This window comes from Haplochromis burtoni, unplaced genomic scaffold (genome assembly GCF_018398535.1).
Source record: "Haplochromis burtoni strain Fernald_Lab_line unplaced genomic scaffold, NCSU_Asbu1 Contig_1278, whole genome shotgun sequence".
Taxonomy (NCBI): Eukaryota; Metazoa; Chordata; class Actinopteri; order Cichliformes; family Cichlidae; genus Haplochromis; species Haplochromis burtoni.
Genome location: NW_024583639.1, coordinates 6,485 through 18,812, shown reverse-complemented (window position 1 = coordinate 18,812; position 12,328 = coordinate 6,485). Strand labels below are relative to the sequence as shown.

Sequence of the window (12,328 nt, the reverse complement as noted above, 5' to 3'; positions counted from 1 at the left end):
AAAAAAAAAACTGAAAGCAAAAGTGGTTATCAACTCGCAAAGCATTCATATTTGCCATGTAAAGCTAAAATATGAGGCTACAGAAGATAATAAATTAAGAGCCATTTGGGAGCCAAAAGAACCAGCTCTCTGAAAAGAGCCGAACTTCCCATCACTACAGACTTGAACACACTGACTAAACCTCAGTGTTTAAATGTTTCTACGGTGAAGATTCAGAGCTCAAATGTGCAGCTGCCACAAAAATAAAGTGCAGAAAATATATATATGTGACCTGTAGGCGGCACTATTTAAATAGGTCATAAGCCTTAGACATGCAGTCAGTTCACCAGCTTTAATGCTAATACAAAACAATATTACACACACACACACACACACACACACACACACACACACACACACACACACACACACACACAGAGAGTATCAGCATAAGGTGGAAGAAACCAATAGAAGTTTCCCCACAGGCATGTAACAATGTTTTCCCAAAAAGGCTGAAAATAACTTTAAACATCTCTCCACTGAAACTCAATCTGAACATTTTTGGTGACCTTCCTCTCCAACACAAGGCTATGCAACCCACATCAAGCGGGCAGTATTTCTCTTTAAGGCCGGGTCCTCCACCACAGGCCTGGGAGCTTGAGCGTCCTGAGTGGTATCTTAAGTGTTCTTAGAACTGCGCTCTCGTGGACAGAGATCTCCGATGTTGCTCCTGGGATCCTCTGGAATCACTCACTCTGCAGTATAGGAGTTACTCCTCTGAGCACACCGATCACCACTGGGACCTTCACCCTCCACATCTTATAAAGCTCTTCTCTGGGCCCGTGGTATGTCTCGAGCTTCTTGCGTTCCCCTCACTCATACATCTACCACTACGACTGTCTTCCTCTGTTTGTCAACCACCACTATGTCCAGGTGGTTAGCCATCACCAGTTTGTCTGTCTTTATCTGGAAATCCCCCAGGATTCTCAACCACGGGGTATGTCCCAATTTGACCTCGGGATTTTCAGGCCATACTTAGGACAGATGTTTGTTTATGTGGGAGTTGTGCCAAGTTAAGTTTCCCCGACAGAATATGTTTCCCTTGTGTCGCAAGCACGCACTGGGCTTTCCAAATCACGGACAAAGTATCCCATAATCTTAATTATTAGTTTACAAATACTTCTTATAATGAATAACTGCTCCTGAAATTTTGGAGATGTTAATTCTTTATACAGTAAAGTTACAGTGGGATACAAATAATTTCAGACAAAATGTCCTAGGTTCATTGAAATAATCCCATCCAATAACACGTTAGAATAATAAATAAATCATTTGCTATTGTAACCCGTAAACTGAACGGTAATGGAACAATACTTTCACTAATGTGAAACATCACTACTTCCGTGTCTAGTTGTTGGAAAGGAGGTGGAGTCAACTGGGTCCGATCTTATTGGCCAGATCCTGCTCCTGACTCAGGGGAAACAGATTCTGTCGGGGATGCTTACCTTGGCATGACACCGGCCACTTGGTTATGGTGTTCCACGTATGCCATGCCTGCTAGCATCTTACACCCTGCTGTTTATGTTCTCCGATCACACTCCCGTCCAGTAGGCAGTGTTCTGAAGGCAGGACTGTGGTGCAGTTTTCTGCCTCGCCACTAGAGGGCGCGGCCGTTTTGTGAGTAATGTTTTGACTGGGATGGAAAATGGTGTTCATGAAGGCAGTGTGAATCACAAGTTATGCTCGGGAGCAGTTTATGTGGGTTCAATGAGAGTGTGCGTCCATAAGACTGAACCACACACATACCCACACCCACGCTAAATCTGCCATTAAAGAGCTGAACGATCATCCCCTGACCTCATTATTTTCTGGAGGGTCATAGTGGCTCTTGACCTGTGCACACCCTGCGATCTCCACCGTAGAACTGAACCTCATATCAGAAATCATCATAACAGGCAGCAATGTACAAGACAAAGACAACGTAGATGACGAAGAGAAAAAGAAGGTCAATATGCATCACAACAGCTATTGCGGAAGTGTTTTTATCAAACTTGATTTCCCGTTACCTGTGATGGCTGCTGAAATATATCTACCATTTTACTGGACTTTGCTGGTTCTAATTGTGCAGGTTAGATTTAGTTGTTATAAAGTCAAACATGTTTTAAATGTGCTACTTTTCATCCTGTTTGTAACAGAGGAAAGTATCGGTTGGTTTAAGACTGACTCAGTTACTGGCATCCCCGGCGGCATCTTCAGATCCCACAACTTACAGCAGCTTTTTCAATAATGGGTTAAAGAGCGATGTTAAACGTAACTGGTAATAATAACCCCAAAACTTGTGTGATGACAGCATGAGCCTTGAGATTCCTTGAGTTTCTTGGCCCAAACAAATCTCTTTTCTGCTTGTTGCTTTTCCTTAGTCGTAGTTTCTTAGCAGCTATTTGAACATAAAGGCCTGATTCACCAGTCTTCTCTGAAGAAGTGACGTAGAAATGTGTCTGCTACTGGAGCTCTATGTGACATTTATCTTTGCTCTGATCTGAGGTGCTGTTAACTTGTGATTTTTGAGGCTGGTGGCTCAGATGAATTTATCCTCAGCAGCAGAGGTGACTCTTGGTCTTCTTTCCTGGTGCCGTCCTCATGTGAGCCAGTTTCATCGTAGCACTTGATGTTTTTTGTAACTGCACTTGGGGAAACATTCAAACTTTTAGCAATTTTCCAGACTGACTGACCTTCAGTTCTTAAACTAATGATGGAGGTGACTACAGGTGACTACATCATTAAGCTCGCTGACTGAGAGAAGGCCAATGGTTTATGGTGCTGTCAGTAAAGCAAAATAATGATAATAATAATAAACTTTATTTATAAAGCACACTAAAAAACCAAGGGTATACCAAGGTGCTTGACAAAAATAAAATAGGAAAAGGGAGATGGGAAGGAAAAGAGAAAGGACCTGGCACGTATCAATTATAAAAACCTTGGCAATCATAAGATATAAAAGTAGTTCACAAGCATAAAAAATGTACCAGTGCACACCAAGTGTTAACTAGGTGGAAAGGCAAGATTAAACAAATAAGTCTTAAGCCGTGATTTAAACAGTGGCATAGAGTCAGACACCCGGATAGCGACAGGAAGGTTCCATAAGACCGAGGCAGCTACAGCAAACGCGCGGTCACCGCGAGACTTCAGCCGAGAACGAGGTTGCTCCAGAAGAATTTGGGTAGCACATCTAAGTGCTCTGACAGGAGTGTGTAACCTGAGAAGCTCATTGAGATAGCTCGGCGCCAAGTTATTAATGGTTTTGTAGGTGAAAAGTAATATTTTAAATTGAATACGGTATTTAATTGGAAGCCAGTGCAAGCCAGCAAGAACAGGAGTGATGGAAGAAAACTTCCTGCTTCCTGTCAAAAGGTGTGCCACCGCATTCTGGACAGTCTGCAATCTAACGAGAAGGGTGGAGGAAAGGCCAATGTAAAGAGAGTTGCAGTAGTCCAACCTGGAAGTCACGAATGCGTGAATGAGTTTTTCCAGATCAATGTGCAGAATATAGCGCTTATCCTTCGAAATGAGGTGCAGCTGATTAAAACTAGACCTCACAACAGCAGACACTTGCTTGTCAAATTTAAGCGAGCTATCCAGTAGTATGCCCAAATTACTGGCATAGTCAGAGGGAGAGCTAGCAAAAGGCATCAGAGCAGCACACAGTTGGTCGCGGGGGATTTTACTATCAAACACCACGATCTCCGTTTTCTTTTCGTTCAGGACAAGAGAATTACTCTTGAACCAACCTTTAACCTCACGCAAGCATTCATGAAAATAGTGAAAAGACATAGCAAGATTGTCGGTAATCTCAAAATAAATCTGTATATCATCAGCATAGCAATGAAAGGCAATATTATACTTCTCAAAAATTGCTCCAAGAGGGAGCAGATATAGTGAAAAGAGAATAGGGCCTAATACAGATCCTTGAGGCACACCACAGCGTACAGGTACCGAGGAAGATGAGAAGTTGCCCAAATTAACCGAAAAAGACCTGTCAGCAAGATAAGATTTAAACCAGTTGAGGGCAGTGCCTCTTATACCCACAGTATGCTCAAGTCTTAGTAGAAGAATGTTATGATCAACCATATCAAAAGCAGAGGAAAGGTCCAATAAAACCAAGACCACAGTGACCCAGAGTCAGTGCTTACAAATAGGTCATTGAGAACTCTAAGCAAGGCCGTTTCAGTGCTGTGCCGTGGCTTAAAGGCAGACTGAAATTTCTCTGCAAAGCAAAAGGTGGCTACTTAGTGTAATCTAAAATATAAAACATATTTAGAGTTCTTATTCTCTCTTATTCTTTGCCACATAATTCCATATCTCTTGCTTCATATATTTGATGTCTGTTTGTATTAGATAAGTAGTAAAGATAAAGAAAATATAATAAATGAAATTGTGTGTCAAACATCTTGGTAGGACTGGCAGTTTTGTTTTTCAGTTGTTTTTATATAATTCTGTTTCGTTTTGGGGTTTTTTACCGTACAAATTTTCCTCCTGCTATTCTCCAGTCACTCCAGTAGGTAACGCTAAAGTACCATTGGTACTGTAAGCTGATTGGCCAACAACCATTCACATCACAAAGAAGAAGACAAATTAGACGAAGAAGAAATGGAGTAGTTGGAGGAGCAGATCTCAGTCGGAATTTTCAGTTTGATCACGTCCTCAGTCTGTATTTCAAACTGGGAAAGTCAGAGCAGCTTCATGAAGCTCAAGTTAACAATCCAAGATGGAGGCGGGAAATGTACCTGTAATAAAACTAAATCTTTTGAATCTGTTCCCCACTGTGGTGTATTTTAGACTTGCTAAATAATCCGTGCACAGAGCACTGACCAAACTCTAAACGCATCACAACACATAATGCGGAAGCGTTTTGATCAAACCTTGTTTCCCGTTACCCCAACTGTGATGGCTGCCAAAATATATATTGCGTTTTGGTGGACTTGTCTGGTTGCCTTCGTCTGTGCAGGTTAAATTTAGTTATTATAAAGTCAAACATGTTGTAAAGCTGCTGTTTAAACTGGCCGGTACTTTATTCTGAGATAAATATGATGAAAGACTGACTCGGTTACTGGCATCCCCGGTGGCACCTTCAGATGCCACAACTTAGAGCATCTTTTTCAATAATGGTTTAACGAGTTATGTTGAATTTAACTCCAGTGTTTTCATGAAGGTTTCTGTCTCTAGATCAGCTCGTTAACAGATGCTGGACACATTTCCTGGTTCAGAGTTTCGGTTTAAAAACAGCAGGAAGCGCCAGTGTTTACTGATTCTTTTACACGCAGCACATTAAAGTGAAATATAAACTATCTGCTGGGAGAAACCATCGTATATGTGCAGCGTGTTAAGTTGTAGCCACTAAAATTGCTCTATGATGCATTCTGACGGGAAAGTCCGTGAACTAATTTAGCGATACAGGAAGTGTACGAATGATTTGCTGCCGCATTAATCTCTTCTTTTTGAAACGCTTTTGCATTTTACTGTGAGACGCTGCAATTCCTGAGTTACCACAGGAAAACAACCTCTGCTGGGTTTTCTCTTTAATAGCCTGTTAGCCTTTATTCCATTTCTACCTACTGTAGTCGGCTCAGCGTGGTTTTTAGGGTTTCCATCGTGTGGTAGTCCCTGATAACGGGCACTTTTTAGTACCTGGTTAATGACTTTTACCATGAATTAATGTTTCAATCTTAAACACGATCAACCTGTCTGTAATAATCAGCTATGTGCCAAAGGCCTTCAAACTGGTAGTTGGTAAACTTTTACTTCAAAAACACAACTTCCTGACCCAGCTGTCTTGGCTCATTATAGGCCAATTGCCAACCGTCCATATTTCTCAATTATTCCTGTCTTCCAGCCCTTGGTCACAGCACATGCGTTCCCCTCCCTCAGCCTGGTTCTGCTGGATGTTTCTTCGTGTTAAAATGGAGTTTTTCCTTCCCACTGTCACTACAGTGCTTGCTCATAGGATCATATGATTGTTTATTAAGCTGTTTTCAATTGTAATGGAAAAAGAGTCGAGCTGAGTCATACAGTATTGAGCTGATCCAACTAGGTACTAATGAAAAATGGTTTATATGTGTAAGGACTAGTTCCTCTGAAAAGGTGGATCCTAATAATCTGAAGTGATTCACAGTTGTTGAAAGGCTGGAAGGTGGAGTGTTGACAGTCTTTGACTGGAAGCAACTGGTCCACCTACTGTCTTTAGGATAACTCGATTGTTCCCAGTCAGACCAGTGACAGTGCTGTCATCTGCAAACTTCAGGAGTTTCACAGATGCTTCTCCTGAGGTGCAGTCATTAGTGTAGAGAGAGAAGACCAGTGGCAAGAGAACACACTTCTGGTGCAGCCCACTGTTGATGGTCTGTGTGCATGATGTGAATCTTGAATCTTGAAATTTGAATCTTGAGGAAGCTGGTAGTCCTCTGACAGGTGGAGGTGGGCACAGTAAGTTGGGTGAGCTTCTGCTGCAGGATGTCTGGGATGACTTTGTTGGATACAGGATACTGGCGCATGTCCCAGGTTGGTCGAGGTGATGCAGGATTTACTGCAGTCCCATACTGATGCATCCTCAGCTGACCTGTTTGCCCAGTAGGGAAACTACAGGGTGTCCAGCAGAGGCTTTGATGCCCTTCAGGTGGCTCAACACGAGTCTCTCAAAGGACTTCATGACCACAGATGTCAGGGAGACAGGCCTGTAGTCATTTAATCCTGTAATGGATGACTTCTTTGAGACTAATAGATTACATTTTATTACATTTTTACTACTGTTGACATTCACTGCAACCATCTCAGAGCTCTTTCTCTTTTCTGTGGGTGGTGCATGGCCATTCCTAATTCGTAGCTCATGAGATAGAGGATCATTTATCCGTTTGAAGGTCAGTGGATCGATCACTGGCTCCTGTAGCCTGCATGTTAAAGTCTCCTTGGACAAGAACTTTCTCCTCAGGATACTGAACCCTGAGTTGTTGCTGGTCAGAGTGCAAATCTGAGAAAGCACTGAGGCAGAGATAACAGTGGTGTATGTGTGTGTGTGTGTGTGTGTGAATGATCAGCTGAGGAGAAGGTTGTTATATGAGTAACAGTCCCTTTGCTGTATGAAGCTGAGAGTGGGAGGGCTTCTTTCAAATCTGACCTGCAGTCAGTTCCAGTTTCTCACTTCAATCTGCTCTGTGTTGTTTCCTCTTTCAGACCAGAAAAACATCACAGCTGAGTCTGGACAGGACTTCACTCTGACATGTCGAGCTCCAAACAACAAAACCATCAGTGTTGTAAAATGGAGCAGAGCTGACCTGAGAGATGAATATGTGCTTTTGTACAAGGATAATAAGAAGGATCCAGAAAACCAGCATCCATCTTTTAAGAACCGGGTGGATCTGCAGGACAAACAGATGAAGGATGGAGACGTGTCTTTGATTCTGAACAATGTGACGATTAATGATACTGGAACATACGAGTGTGTTGTCATTCCCAGAGGTGGAGGCAGTTCAAAGCCCATCAGCATCATCCACCTTCATGTTGTTCCTCCAGGTGAGTGAGTAGAGTTGAGTGTGTGTGTGATCAGAGGTGAAGCTGCTTCCTGGTTGTTGATGTTTGTTTCTAAAGATGTTGTTGATGAGACTTTGTAGAAAGCAGCTGGTCTGAGTGATGTGATCAGAGTGCAGTAGATAATGTCTGACAGCAGTTTGAAGAGGAAATGGATTCTGTTCTGTTCTTCACTCATCACCTACCTGACAGCTGACACCTCACACCTGTTTCTCACCTGCAGGTCAGACAGGAGGAGACACAGAGGATGGATCTGTTGGACTGAAAGTTGGTCTGTCAGTTTCTGCTGTTCTTCTTGTTGCTGCTGTTGGTGGATTTTTGATCTACAGAAAACATGAAAAAACAAAGAGTCAGGATCCGCACCATCAACCTGCTGAATTGTAGTCTGTTTGAAATGTGAGTTTTTACAGCTGAACTCCTGGAGTCTGAGTCTCCTGCTGAGCCAGACTTCATTTAGTGTTATTAAACATTCAGAAGATGATATGAGGACAGACATCAGTCAGCTCTCAGAGATTTGAACTTCCTGTTTTTGTTTGTTTGCTTTGTGTGCATCAGTATTAGTTATTAGTTTGTTTTAGCTTCCAGGTTAGTCGCTCATCTCAGAGGAAGAGTTTATGTTCTTAAACAGTGTTATTTACACTTTTGCCTTATTTATATGTGGAACATTCAAGACTTCATAATTCAAACAAAGAAAAGTTACAAATCTGAGAATAAGATCAGTGATATTCAACAACAAAAACCATTTTATGTGACAAACATGTTTCTGTCTCTGATGTCGACAGAAATAAGTTTGTTCACAGTGATGGATTCAGCGTCGTCTCTGTCACAATATCAGAATCAGTGAGTTTGTGTCATCTTCAGGTTCAGCTGTTTGTGAGGTCAGACTCAGACTGATCCTCGTGTTTAGATGTTACACAATAATTACAGACACTGACTGACAACACAAACACAACACAAAGTGCTCAGGGTCCATTTATCAGCTAGAACTGAGTGACTGAATAATCTGATATTATTATGAAACCAAAGAGAAATGTGTTACATGGAGCTGCAGAGTCACATGTTTCCTCTGATCTATGAAGCCTTAACTTGTTCCTCCATGAAGGAGACTCTTCAGTTTAAACATGTCAAGATTATTTATTATTTTATTTTTATACCAGTTTGTTTACTGATAAAGTTTTACATGTGTTACTCTTCAATGTTTGTCTTTGCTTCCTGTGGCTGTAAACGTTTCCTGACCTGCTGTTTGAATGTGTGCAGATTTGATCTCATCTTGAATGTAACAGTGTGAACATTTATACATTTAACCTGATATTATTACAACCTGTGATCTGTGTTTGCTCAGTAGCCCCTCTCAGAGGTAGGAGATAAATAACAGAGCTGAATATCTGGCAGTTCATGGGATATCAGTATGATGTGGGTTATTGAGCACAACACACAGTTTTGTGTATTAACATCTTTGTGCCTGCTATATGAAACAAGCATGTTAAATTACTGCCTATTTAATGAGAAGAGCTACAAGTTGATTTGTTCTTTTGAATTTTGAAGTGACATTCATATAGCTTCTGTGCTACTAAAACCTACTGTTCTTGTGTAATGTGTCTGCCAGACCAGAACATTCTGTTCATATCCACATAATAAACATAATCTCTAAAATATAAATAATTTGTTGTCTATGATTGTCTGCACACCACAGAGTTGAGGCATTAACCAAACATAGTTACAACATCACCACTAAACTGAGGCCACTTCCACTGTGTGAAACAGATGGAAACAGGCATGAACGTAGACTCAAAATGAACAGACAGTTTCGTAAAGAACTCATGAATACTGTTGAGATGAAATTATTTGAAGTGCCTCAATGTTATGCTTTATATGAACTAAAATGCCATATAACTACACAGTGTAGTATTAAGTGGACACGGCCCTGAAAGTAAAGGGATTAGACGTGGGGGTAGAAAGCTGTAGACTCTCGCTCACACTTACCTGAGAAAAAGTAGATGAAGTCAAGGTTATTGGATTTACAGGACTCGAACATGTAATTTGAACAAAATAAATGTTTGTTTCTAAGGTGAATGTAATAAAATCATATAAGATCTACATGCAATTTACCAACTTAACACCTCTTAAATGTATTCTTGTTGATATGACATGATAAAATCTAATAAGAGTGGTTAGCTGCCTTAAAGACTCACGATATCACAAGTTCACACGTGATTTTGAACCACAGGAGGCAGGAAAGCTCATGATTTGCTTCACGTTCATCTTGGAAAAGTAAGAGTCAATCTGTGTTCATCCATCTTGATGAAAATACTTTTTGAGCAAAGGTATCATCAGTTTGTCGATTCTTTTCAGTACTATTTATTCACATTTTTGTTTAGTTTTTTAAATCTGGCTGTTTATACCACTCTAGCTAGCTAACACATTAGTGTAACAATATAGCAGAATTTCATGCTAGCACAAGCATGATAGCCTAATATGAAAGAATTAGCTATTCAAAATGTAGATACTGTTTATAACTCAAACTCTGCACACAAGCTAGTTTGGCTTTACCACAGAAACTGTTGTGTTGTGTGTGGATTGTTGAAATTTGTAAGTTTGTAAGTTGCAACTGTTGCATAGTATTTTATTTAACAATTGATGTGTTCTTAGTACAATGAGGAGGGAAGACAAAACATGAACAGATATTTTTTCCTGTTTCTTAATTTTTTTTAAATAAAATTTTCTACTTAATAAACTTGGAGACTTGCAGTACCCTCCTGTAAACATAACAAATGTTTAATTGTCAAATGGTATTTTAGGTAAGGTGATCATTTTTAATTCATATCATTTGGGGTCATCTAGTATTGAAAACATTCCTTTACAGGTCGTAAATGTCTCAACAGTTCCTGTTGATGTTTTGAAAGAAGAAATGGCTCAGACTATTGCAAAGAAATTCCCTGGTACATCTGAAGTCCACCTGTATTGTATTGTTCAGGAGAGCTTGTGTTTCATAGTGAAAAGGCTTACAGGGAACATTCCAGAGCCTTTGAGCTGACTGCATGTCCAAGCAGAGCGACTGTGTTGACTGAACTTGCCGATGAATACTCTTTGGCAGACTACTTTGTTGGGCATCTAAGACAAATGACATTAAAAACACACATAGATGTAATATAAGGTTACATCAGAAGTTAAGAAAAGAAAACAATGACCACAGGGTGGCTGCAATGATGGAGAAGACCTTTACTCTCAGGCAAGAGGTAGTACATGAAGCACCGATGATCACTGTTTTCAAAATGAGGTGTCCAGCTCTCTTCCATGTGTGTGAGGTCATTAAATGGGTTTGAAACAGAGCGTTCTCACTCCCGAGGCGTAACATAGCGACGTTTTGTCACGTCCCGCGGCGTTCCTGAGGAACGCGAAAGGAGACCTTCGGCGTTCTTATGGTACGCGGCGGGTTATGGCTGGAATCCAGTGCAGTGACGCTCCCGCGGTAGTAGACGTTCCAGCCCTGTATTCCAGCCCTAAACCTAACCTTATCCCTAGCCCTGACCATAACCTTATTCCTGACCTTAACCAGGACTTTAATGATGTTAAATAGCGTGTTTCTAAGCGATTTGAAGAAAAAGAGCGAACATGTGTAGGTTCAGTCCAGACGGTTCTCATATTTCCTCTTTTTCCGAGGTCGTCATTTAGGAACGTGGTGGGTAGGCGAAAGCGTAATATGGTGACGATTTGTCACCTAGCGTAAAATGTTACGCTTTGGGAGTGAGAACGGGTTGTTTGAAAACACATCAATATTTTGCTTCCATTTGAATATTATATAGAAGTAACTTATGACCAAATGGGATTTACTGACTCAGCTATAAATAGGAATATATGAATGTGTAATATATAATGTAATATAATATATGTAATAAACAACAAACTAATGGATTATGCATTCACATGTATTGAACAGACTGACTGATCCTTAAATATGTACTGAATAATGGCAACACAATCCTTAGTTAATTATTTGTGGTGTCTTCCTTTTTTAAGTATCCTGGGGCTTTTGAAATGTGCTGTGTAAATCTCAGTTATAAATGTATCCTTATTATTAGCCAAAGTGAGTTTTGTCTATTGGATTATTATTCTGCCTTTTGTAGGTGAGTGCAGAATTAAAGAGGATCACGACACTCCATTTGCAGTTGAAGTTCTTCTCCCAGCTGGATAGTTATTTGGCAAATGTTATAAAGATATATGCCAAGAAGGGTGGAGTACAAGGGAGAAAAATTAAGACCATCATGACACCTACATGACACCTACAACCCAGGTATGACAAGATATATTTATACAAGCTCAATATCCAAACTTTGAGCTCAAGCTCAAACTGTAACTAAAACCACAATGCAGTGATTTGCATTTCAAAACCACATTTTGCTTATAAATGAACATAGAAATTTGGTGATTTTGTAAATGTTTTGTACTTGATTTTATTCTGCTGCTGAGTCGTTTTTACTCTGCTTGAACTGCAGCTTCTAGAACACAGTTTAAAAAAATAATCAGTTAAAATTGTAGTTCACATAAAATATCTGTTCAATGACATTGATTTCACTTTGATCTGCAGACAAGCTAATGTGATTTCCATGTCTCCTTTATCAGGCTGCGGGATGGTAAGCTTTAGTGTTTAAGTGAGTCCAGTTGAAATGTTCAGACTCTAATGTGCTGATGTCACCTTACAAATAAACAACAGCACTTTAAGCAACTTCACTGAAAAATAATTTACTGGAACTACAATGTTTATTTTACTGTT

General features: G+C 40.3%; 1 long non-coding RNA gene across 1 annotated transcript; it reads left to right on the top strand.

Annotated features, from left to right (window-relative positions):
* The first annotated feature begins 8 nt into the window (after nucleotides 1-8).
* On the top strand, nucleotides 9-10,211 carry LOC121813211. The gene is made up of 3 exons (XR_006053573.1): nucleotides 9-4,984; nucleotides 7,204-7,542; nucleotides 7,781-10,211. It is a non-coding gene; the product is annotated as an uncharacterized LOC121813211 (long non-coding RNA).
* Nucleotides 10,212-12,328: the final 2,117 nt, after the last annotated feature.